General features: G+C 30.0%; 1 long non-coding RNA gene across 2 annotated transcripts; it reads right to left on the reverse strand.

Moving 5' to 3' along the window:
• Window positions 1-566: 566 nt before the first annotated feature.
• LOC125369978 lies at window positions 567-2915 on the reverse strand. Of its 2 annotated transcripts, XR_007215694.1 has the most exons (4): window positions 2301-2915; window positions 1864-1928; window positions 972-1048; window positions 567-779 (listed from the first exon to the last, which is right to left on the reverse strand). It is a non-coding gene; the product is annotated as an uncharacterized LOC125369978 (long non-coding RNA). The 2 variants fall into 2 exon arrangements; XR_007215695.1 differs by lacking the exon at window positions 567-779 and having other exon boundaries at window positions 832-1048; window positions 2301-2862.
• Between the last annotated feature and the right edge of the window lie 9171 nt (window positions 2916-12086).

Raw genomic sequence — 12086 nt, forward strand, 5'->3', positions numbered from 1 at the left:
GATAATAAATTCAGGTATTATTAAATCTCAGATCGTGCCAATCTCGGATTCAGATCATTTCAGGTTCAGGTTATTTTCGATTTTTAACTATTTTGGCCTCGAATCACTCGAGTTTTAGATTACTTCAGTCTTAGGTTGCTTCGGGTTTGAATCATTTTGAATTCGAACAGTTTTGGTTTGGGTCATTTTGAATTTGAATATTTAATCTTGTATTAAAATTTGGATTTAGATGGGTCGGGTTTTAGGTGAGTCAAATTAAATTGTCAAATTGAAATGATATATATCTCTTCCTTTTTCTATTTTATCCATAATATGTCGACTTATATATATTTGAAAAAATCTATTATTAAGCCTATAGATTTTTTAATTTTATTTTATTAAGCTCTTATACTTTTATTTTTGATTTAATTAAAAATTTCTTATACATATTCATATTTATTTGTTATATTGAACTCATGCACTTTTATTTTTATTTGAAGTAAAAATTATTAAGTCTTCAATAAAGTACAAAAATAGAAGTACAAAATTTAATAAAATAAAATAAAAATTAAAAAATTCAACAAAATAAATATGAAAAGTCCAAACACCTAAAAAAGCATTTTGCTTATATATTTTGTATGCTCCATGCTCTTATATAAGAAATAAATTAAGAATATGAAAAATTTATTCAAAACAAAAAAAGAAAATGAAAACACTGTTAAAACAATGGAAAGATATCTGATATGTCACAACGGCTTATGGCTTCTTGGATCTAGCCGCTATCGCTCCCATTTGTAGGCCTGACATTCACTAACTTAAATAAATTTTATTTCATTTAATACTATTAATTCTACAATTTCGTAACCATTAAATTCAAACAATTAATTCGGTCTGCCAGAAGAATTAAACGAGACCCAAAACTACAAGGAAATACAACAGATAAGTCTATTAATTCAACTGCAGAGAATCTAAAATTTTACAAATTAACATACCAAATAAATTACATCACTCAATGATGAAGGAGTCAGGTTATTAGATAAGAGTCGCGGGAAGACTAACAGTCACGAATCTAAAAAACAATAAAATTGAGACTGTCAGTCTCGAGAGTGAGTTAAAATCATATATCTAAAAACAGTTGCAAACATCTCAATAACACATTTATTTAATTTGAAATAAATAATAAGTCATGTAAAAATAAACGTGTCATGTCATGCTTAAATTAAATAAAATAATTCTCACACGCTATGGGACGGAGTACTCTAGTAGATCCCTAATCTCAACACAAACATCTCGATCAATCTCCATACTGACATCTCGGCTAATCTCAACTCTAACATCCCGACTAATTTCATTCTAATAGGACTGGTGCCCAGAGAGCAAAGCTCGACCAGGATCCTTGACTCTAGTCCAGTCACTTAATATTCACTATCAGCCTAAGCCTTTCGGCTCTCTTATTCCAATAAGACTGGCGCCCAGAGAGCAATGCTCGACTAGGGACCTTACCTCCAGTCTAGTCACTTAGGTATCCAAATAAGCCGGCGCCCAGAGAGCAATGTTCGACCAGTGATCTTTACTCCGGCAACCACACTCTACTAAGCCTAGAGTGCGATGCGACCAGGGCAAATCCTAATCTTTACTTTTCAAATTTACCTATTTACCCTTTTCCATCACTCTCGGACCTATATCGGTACGCTCTTCAACCTAATGTGTTCTACTACCGTCCCATCCCGTCTCATCATGCAATATTAAAATCAATGATAAAGAAAATGATATATAATGAATAGCAATCAAAGCATGATACAAATGAATAATAATTAAATGAATAATTGCAAATCAAAAATTTATACATAACACGTGCATAATCGATATATGACTTTAACTCACAGCTTTGGCGACCTCTTTGCTCTGCTCCAGTGCCTCGGTTGGAGCGAGCCAAACAGACAGATTATCTAATAACAGAAAAACAATTTATCAAAACGTTGAAACAACTGACCATTAATCCTAGGTCTAGATTCCTATGACTGATTGTCTAAGAATCTCGACTCGGAGGAATTCTACCAAAACTCCGGCAAAACCTTTCTTAAAATACAGACATTTACCCCCGTAAAACAGGACCTGCCAAAAAAATACTTCAAATATGCTAGAATTAAATAATAGGAGCCGGACCAAAAAAACTGTATTAATATTTTTCCGACTCCACAACACCATAACACAAATAATTAAATTCAATTTATTTTTAAACTAACCATCACAAGTAATTAATAGCCGTAATAATTTTCTAATATTATAACATAATTTTCAAAGTCTAAATAAAATTATACCAAGTGAAAATTAAAATATTTCTAGCGTCCGGAAAAACACCGGGGTCTGGAAACCGGTCTTGCCAACGGTGTCGGAATTCGAATCCGGAAGCGCCTACGCGAAGCTCGAGTTGCGGGGAGTCCGGAAGTACAAGAGTTTTGGCCGGAAAGTTGCCGGAAGGCGGCGGATCGTGGACGGAAAATTGCTGCTCCGGCGACACTTCCCAAGACTGCCGGCGAGGATTTTCTGGCGGAGGAGAGCTGTTTCCGGGGTTTTCGGGGGTGAGGAACTCGTTTCCGGCGTCGGATCGCCGAAAACACGCCGGCAAGATGCCGAACGACGATGACAGCCCCCTACTTTCGGTCGACGTCGGCGGCAGCGGAAAGGAAAGGAGCTGGCGGCAGCGGCGGCAGCTTGGCGGAGCGCAGGCGACGGGGAAAGTGAGGCAACCGGCGGAAAGGAGGGAGAAGGGAAGAAGGAGAGGGAGAGAGGAAGAGGGAGGAAGGAAGGAAAAAGAGGAAAAGAGAGGGGAAAGGAAAAGAGGAAAAGAGAGGGGAATGGGAGGGAAAGAAAAAAAGGAGGGAAAATTATTTTTTTTTGATATATATATAAATAAATATTATTATTATTATTATTATTCAAAAATGAAATACTGAATATTACATGATATATTGACATATATATGACAATTTTTGAGGATATAAAACCATATAAACTTTATCTATTTTTTATTAGTGTATTTTCAATATATATAATTAATAAAATATATTATATTATTATGATGTATATGTGATATTGAACTTATATAATTATAAGAAAGATTATAAAGAATTTCTTATATATTTAAATTGTACAATTATTAAAATATAAGAATTTAAAAATTAATTCATTTTGTATAAAAAATATAATTCAATAAGAAAAAATTATGATTAATGACTAATGTTTATTCAAGTTACAGTTTATGTTTTATATTTTAAAGAGCTAGAGCTTAGAAGTTAATTAGATCCTTATATTTCTTGAAACATCAAAAAAATAATTGTAGATAAATTAAAATTTCTCTCTCTATATATATTTAAAATATAAAATATTTATGAAATTAACAAAAAGGGGAGGAATTGACATCAAGTTATCAACAGAATAATGTGCATTCTTATGAAATAAGCAAGTTAATTAAACCAAAGAATTTGGATTAAAGAGATGCTAGAAATAGATTTTTCCTTTGAATTTATTGAAATTAAATTTGATTAGCTAAGAAAATGCTTCCAAGAAAACAATACTAGAAAACCCAAAAGATACACAAGTGACAAAATAATGGCAGCTAGATTTTATTTTGATGATAATGTTAGGTATTTTAAATGAATATATGCGAAGCAAACCGGATCCTGAAGTTGCACTGCCAAATAGATTGATAAATACATATAATCGCAATGTTAAATAGATTGAGAATTGGGTTCTGTAATTGATAAATAAATATAATTGCAAGGTGAAATATGATACTCATTTGTACATAGAAAATTTTGCTTACTCTAGGTGTATTCTTATCTATAAACTAAATTAAGAAAAAAATATTAATTAAAATTTATTAATTTTAAATAATTAAATATATATATTAATTAATATTTAATATCAAAATATAATATATGAAAGTGGAAGAATTAATACGAAGGATAACAAAGCAGATTGATGGAAACATAATGGAATATGAGGGCACATATGAGCTCAACGTGTCAGGGTCACCAACACGAGGCAATAAACAATGGCACGAAGATTGGACAAACAGTGTCTTTTACCAAATTAAGAATTTAAATATTTAAGGTGCTAAAGCGTATAAAAACTTAATATTCTTGGTATGAAACCCACTGGGATCATTAACCCTAACGCTCCAAAATGGTACTATCATAATGATGTGTTTGGAGTAACAAAGAAGGGACAAATAGTGCTCTTCAAAGAAAAGGCATATGAAGAAGAAAAGAGAAAAAAAGGAAGTGGTCATCACTTATCAGAGAAGAGATGGCACAGTCCACTACAAAATAAGCAATAATGATGATTGATGGCTATATCCAAAACTGATAACACAAAATTTCCTGCAAAAGCACTAATGCTTACCTTTCTGTAAAGTTGTGTTTTTTATTTTTTTATGTGGATAAGGAGATCCAATAGAGAAAAAAGAACACCACTTTCATTTTTATTTTAGCATGTGATAATCCCCAACAACTACTTATAATTAGGAAAAATAAATAGGATTGCTTTGATTTTTGGGAGAAAAATTATTGGATCTGTAATTACATTGATTTTAGGGGTTTTTTCTACATATATATAAAGAAAAGGTTGCATCCTTTTTACGACCAAATTTCTTTTTATAATTTAAAATTTGAAATTTTTTTATTTATATAATTTTTTTAAAGCTGTATTATACTATTCTTTTAATATTATTCTTTTAATAAAATTATGAGAGCATTAGTTTCCTTTTTATTTCTATCCACTCTTTTATTGTCATTAAAATTCAAATAACTATTATAAACACAAAACTACTATTCTTTTTTATAATTTTAAATAATTTTTTTATTTTTTTAATTATATATTCATATATTTTTAATTATATTTTTATTTTATTTTTATATATTTTTAAGATATATATTTTTATATCATCAAAATATTATAACTGTTATAAAAAACATATAATATCATTCAATTTATGAATATCAAATATAAAAATATATAATAAAAGTAATAAATTTATCTAATTTGACTGGTTTTCCAATAATGCAAGTTAAATGATATCATTTCAGTATTTTTTATATATATTTTTAATATTTTTTTATGAAATTGTTAAAAAATAAAAAGTTATATAAACAAAAAATTTAAAAATAAATTGTGAAACTGTTTTTTGAAAAAAAAATTGTAAAAAAATAAAAAGCCGTGTGATATATAATTTCTTCTTGATTTTATGGTGTCAAAATAGATCTTGTGCTAGAGGAGGCTCAACTTAAGGGCATCCGAAGATATGCCTTTTTTTCCTTCTTCCTCTCTTTGCTGGCTAGCATCTACCTGTCCCTCCACAATTATTTAGGTTATTTCTACTTTCTATCAATCGTTAACCATTTATTATATGAATGTTATTATTATTTTAATTATAAAATTAAATTTATAGATATAATTTAATAAATTTTAAATATTTAATATTAATATATATTAATTATTTTAAATATTTTAAATATTTTTATTAATATAATAATATAATAATTATTTTAAAAATATTTATTTATTAATTTTAATATTATATAAGTTAATTTTATCAATATAATTGATATTATTATATTTTAATATTATAAATTATTATATAATTAAAATTAATTTATTAGTAGATATAAATTTAAAAATATTATTTTCTTTTAAGAAACTGATTTATTAGTTAATATAATAGTAAAATATAGCTAATATACCATTTTTATAATAATCATTATCTAATTAGAGAATTATTCATTATCTAATTAAAAAATAATAATAATTTACTTAGAAAACTAATTTATTATTAATATGTTATTTTTTAGGAATAAAATGAGTGTTTAATAAGAGTATAACTTACTAATCAATAAATTAATAAAAAAATTATAAAATTAGACATAAGCTTAAACGTCATGTGTCAAAATAAGTATACATATCAAGACAATAAAATCTATTTTTTTCTTTGCTTTAAAAACTTTTTATAAAATTAAAAATAGTATTGTGATCGGGTAATGATTTGAGCAGTATTTTAAATTTGTAAGAATTAAAAGATTTTAAATTTAAATTTCTTTTATTGCTATTTATCAATACTAGTAGAAATTTTATTATTTTTTAGTGAAGTTAAAAAAATAGTTTTCTTATATTATGTAGGCTTCATTAATTTGACCTTTAATGAAAAATAGCTCGAATAAGTGAAAAGGTAGATTATTTTTAATTGGAAACAGAAATAAAACACTATAATAGTAATACTACTTTACTCTAATCGGGTGTTATCTTATCCCGCTCTTAGTTTTCTAGTAGAAGATTAAAACTTTGAATCTTTTAGTTTAATTTTGATAGTTTAGGGATTAAAATGGTAAATTTTTAAAAAAATCTCTATCTTGGTTTGCAAATTAATCTTTTGAATGTCTTCTGAAGACTTGTATTGATAGCCTACCCATCCGAGAACTAAAATATAATTACGATAGGTTAGAGACTAAAATGACATTTTTACTTTCTTTAGGACAATATATATATCCTTCTATCCATTTCATTATTCACTTTATCCATTTCCTTTTTACTTTTTTCTCAAATTTCATTTTGCTCATTTTTTGATTTCTTTCTCATTTCTTAACCAAATTATGCAAAATCAATCTTAAAATGACTGTCTCGTCTTCTAGATTATCAGGATGCATCCTAATCGGCACTAAATTGGGAGTTTTCATCGCCGATTTCCCACCAGAACAACCCTTGGGCTTGTCAAAGGGTAGGACCTCTTATGGCAAATTCCTCCACCTGGTCAAGAAATCGGAGGACTCCTTTAGCTTCTGCTTAATGGACTTGAGGTCCCTTTTTGATACTTCCAACTAGGTATTATAGTCATATTGCTTAATAAAAGAGTTACACAAATTGCAACATTCAACTTTGACAAATTTTTCGAGACTATGATACTAGTTTACAATAGGTTCTTTTAAAGACAATATAACAACTTGACAATTTGGGTCCTACTTAGCTGATTAGTTCCATGATAGTTACATAATGCTTTAGATGAACCTTCAGATCACCAATCGTATTGAACTTGTTCATCTCAGGCATTATGAACTTCGTAGGTAATTTGTCTTCGCCTGTCAGCACCGATTCCTCAAAATCATAGGTCAGTTCTAACCCTTTAATCTCCAACATGCCTTACATTTTGTCAAACCTAGTGCTTAAGCCACTTACAGGTTCATTAATGGCGAGGGAAGTCTCCCTTTTAACTTGGTCCAACACAAACTCGTTAAAATCCCAAAAGTTTTGGGGCACTTCCTTTCTAACACGGTCTTTAGCATTAGCATTAGTAGCAGCTGTGATAGCAGCAATAATTTCAATGGCAATTACAGCTTGATCAACTATAGGAGGATTAGCTACTAGAGCAATTGGGGCAATTGAGGCAACCGATGGGGCTTGATTTGCAGCCATCCTAGCCAAAAGTTGTTGGAGCGCTTCCCGGATCACAACCTTCAAATCATTGATGATGGCATTCTTGAGGATCTCAACATCTTATTCATTAGCTCTTTTATTAACCAATTCATATGTAGCTTCAGTCTCACTTATGGAAGCTCGATGTCTAGGTTTTTTTAGGAGCTTTAGTATAGTCCGTATTCTTGGTGAGATAGGTATTCTTTCTAGCCTTTGCTATCTTGCCTTTTCCAACCCAAAGGAGTGTCTATATAGCTAAAAGAAAAAGGTTAGTGTGATGCATACAATGTATAAGATGCATAATACACATGACACAAAGTCATTATACAAAGCATCCTTCCGATTTTATTTCTTCCATACATGGTTCATGGTGAGTTTTTCTTCCCTAGAATTTTGGGCTGGACTTCATTCAATAAGGGATAGTAAGCCTGACGAGCATGCCATACACTTTTAAAGCAAATTTAAAACAAACAAGGGAATGTTTCTCAGTTAAATATAAAGCTTGCATATTTTGGGCATAGGTCCCGATTCCACATGTTTTGGGCGTTTTTGCAATATATGGGCTAAAGTACTTATAAAGAGAAACATCTCAAATAACAAGCAATAGGGTTCCTGAGGAAGATTACTAGAGTCATTACTATGAGCTGAGTCTTGGATAAGGATAAAAAGCTTCCACAAGTAAAAAGTGTTCTTCTTGGATCATCTCCCTACTCAAGAGTCCATGCGATGAAAGAAATTCACTCATTACTTGTGAGTGATGGTTAGCCAGTATCGCAATTTCAAAGTTCGAGTGGAACAAAGAACTATTAACTAATACAATCGAGCCTATTAGGACTAAAAAATGTAATTATGCAAGTGATGCAAGAATCACTCATTAAACGATAAAATTAAAGATAAACATATATTGTAACCAACTTCTCTTATCCCCATAGAGTCGCCACTGTAGGCGGCAAGTTCGGGCGCACACCCAAGTGTCTTTAATGACTACGACATTGCAAAACTCTTCAACTATTCGGGAACACGCTAACTAGTCACATAGACTAGCGTGGAAATAGAGTCGCCACCCGGGTAATTCTTTAGGACATTTTTATTAATTTGAATGGTGTACTAGATTTCATAAGGAAGTCTCGCCACATCCAGAGATGGATCCGGAAGCCAACTTCTTCATTTATGTATCTTAATCTTTAATTTTATCATTTAACTAGCTATGCCCTATAAATACAATAATTTATATTTACAAGCATCCATTACAACATTTGAGGTTTTCTTAAGCCTAGAATATTTCATTAAACCCAACCCAAGTTTTATTTATTAACCTATTTTACTAATTAATTATGTACATAGCTTTTTCTAGTCTAGACCAATTACAAGTTATGCTATGATTCCAGCCTTTAAGCCTGGATGGACTACTTTTTATGCAAATGCCCAATTATATGATCTTAAATCTAATATGGCCTAGTTAATTCATTTAAAGCATGGCAAAACTCCCTAAGTCTATATTAATTTTAGAGCCAAGGTTGTATGTCTTTTTTCAACCTACTTAAGTCCAAACCATTTGGACCTCTTAGAGGTTCTAACCAAGGAGCACGCAGATCCGAAAAAACGCATAGTTTCGCCTCCAAAAATAACTTCTCCGGTAGGCAAACGCATTAAATATTTACCTAACCCGGTAGGTCCTTGAGCAGATCCCACGTTAGCCCCAAGACGTTGATCTCGAACTAGAAAAGTAAAAGCTTGAGCTTGAGAAGCTTCTGGTCCAGTAGGCCTTTTGCCCAATTACTATCCAATTAACCTAATGGACTACAATTTTCATGTTAGATCCAGATTTTAATCTAAAGTCTATGTATCCAGATTTTAATTAGGTAATCACATTACAATTATTTGGCAAATTTCAAGCATCAAGCAAAAAAAGTAAAAGTGCAGCAAATTAAAGTAGCTATTACAACCTTTCCTACAATTAAAAATGAAAGAAAGATGCCTAAAAACTAGGTACAATATGTAAAATCACAAAAATACATCAAAAACTTGAAAAATATGCTAAAAATGTGCACAACAGATTGGTCCAGGGCATAATTCCTATCGACTCAACGCAGAGTCGAATCGGCTTTGCACTAAGTCGATCGTCTTTAGGGGCTACAGATGATCTGTCTACGAATATTTTCAATTTTCACACCCATGAGCCGATATTTACATGCCCAAAGGATAGATATTTGAATAAGACATTTAGAATTGAATAAAAACATAAAAAATAAAATCAAACAATGAAAGCCTAATAAATATGCAAGCCCTAGAAAAAACTGGTAGGTAAAATTAACACTTTAAAGCAGATTTCCAATTTTAATCATGCAATCCAAGAAATCTAATTCAAATAAATATAAATAAATAAATTATGTTTCCCTAATCATTAAACTAATCAAATTTAAAATCCACTAAAATCATATTATCATATATTCAAAATCTTATATATTTTTATTATTATATTCAAAACACAACAAGTTGTAGCATGTTAATTCATAAGAAAAATCTATTCAAATTACATAGATCATATGAGATAATAATAAAACATCTTAAATATATTTCTAGATTCATAAATAAACATAAAAGAACTAGTAAGAAAAAAAGATGTTGATGATGTGGATGTAAGGGAATTCTCAAGTTGTCACTGTTGATTGCTTTTTTGAGTCTTAGAAGATGAGAAAGTAGTTGAATCGAAGATAGATTGAGAATCTAGTGTGGCTTGAGATTTTAAAAAATTTATTGTCGTTCTAAAAAGGGTTTCCTAATCTAGGATTCTTTCTTAGTGACTTCTGTGTTTAAGACGTAGGGTTTTCTCTCAAAAATCCTGTCTCTCAAAGAAAATTCTAATAAAATTTACTAATTAATGAGAGTTGCTAATCTTAGAAATAGGGCATATTGTTCTATTTATAGAGCTAAGGTTTGGAAACCCTAAAGATCATAACGATAAACTTCAGTTATTTCAAAGATTTTCCTTTTATTGGTCAATAATATCCATTAAAATCTCTTAAAAATCTCAATAATCATCATAAAAACTTTTAAAAATTTTATTTTTGTATTTCTAGGCACTTTAATGTCAAAAATATGCGCAAAACAACGTCAAATCATGAAAAATAGCCAATTAGCACTGTATAGAGCCGATTCGGCCATACGTAGAGCCGATTGGCTTTGTGCTTTAAAAAGTTGGAAAATTGTGGCAATTTGGTCCCTAAACTTGCTCAAATGGCAATTTTACTCTTCAAAGTTAATTTTTCCGACAATTAAATCTAAATTGATTCTAAAAAAATAATTTTTTAATTATTCTAAATTCTGGCTTGGATTTGTCCATCGTCAGTCTCCCGAAACTCGAGAAAGGCAGTAACTTTCATCACAAGATCTTTTGTAATTCCTTCAATATCTGGATTCAAAAAATGGGTGTTGTCGATTATTCTTGAGTTTGTATTTATTATGTATATCAGTTATTTTCTCTGTCTAGGGTTGGATGAATTTTTTAAACCCTTTTGTTTGTGATTGAAATTTAGTTTTATGAATGTTTATCTTTTGATTTAGTATTTGAGTTCTTCATAACTTATATATATTAGTATATAATATTTTCATGCATAAGATATTAATTGAAGGAATGAGAGTTGAAATTTAATATTAGCTCATTCAATTATTAAGACTAAGAAAGTGAGAGATAGAGATGATCTCTGTCCTTTGAGACCTTGATAAGAATAATCATAAAATTTAATGAGTTTTAATTATTATTCATAATCAAGAGAATACGTTTGAAATTAACTTAAGGACACCTAGTTTAGCTTGACGGAGTATATTAAATATTCAAGGGTAATTTGTGTTTAATTAACTAAGTATTCCAATTATCAACCTTCGTTATTCAACCATAGGATGTTTAATAAATGAAATTCAAATTTTGGACTTTCTAAAATTGTGTTTATTTAGTTTAATTATTTTAATTAATATTTTAATAAACTTTCAACTTTTTGATAATTGCGAGCATAATTATTTATCGTACTTGACATCCTGCCTTATGGGATCGACACTCTACTCATTCTATATTATTTGTCAGCACTTCGTACATTAGCAAATTTTATACAATAAAAATCACCCAACTTCATAATATTTTATTACTTATTTAATGGTAGTAGTTTGAACATGCTTCAGTATTTTGGTCATTGCTTCTATACACCTCGCATTGTGGAAGATTTTTATGGAAAGCCTAGCCCAGGCAGGAAGTTTGATGAAGCAGAAAGTGGACGCCGGGAAAGAGACACGATGCTTTGACAGGTTTCTAGGATGCTTTAAGATATAAGGGTGTATGAGTGAATTGAATTGCACATCAAAATGGGGCAGAAAATAGTTGATAGCATATATATAAAGAGTTTAGAACTAATCACATGAGGTACCTTTTAGTTGTTTGGATGTAGAGTTATAGGAACTCCAAAGTTAAACATATTAAGTTCATAGAAATTTTAGGATAGGTATTTTTATGATAAGCTTGGGATCTATCAAGAAGACAAAACTGTGATACTTAATTGATTTCATTTGTTGTTAATCCATTTTAACAGCTTGAGCATAATTCACTCAAAGATTCTAAAACTCCATTTTTCAAGCTTTGAGAATTATACTAG

This window comes from Ricinus communis, chromosome 5 (genome assembly GCF_019578655.1).
Source record: "Ricinus communis isolate WT05 ecotype wild-type chromosome 5, ASM1957865v1, whole genome shotgun sequence".
Lineage (NCBI taxonomy): Eukaryota > Viridiplantae > Streptophyta > Magnoliopsida > Malpighiales > Euphorbiaceae > Ricinus > Ricinus communis.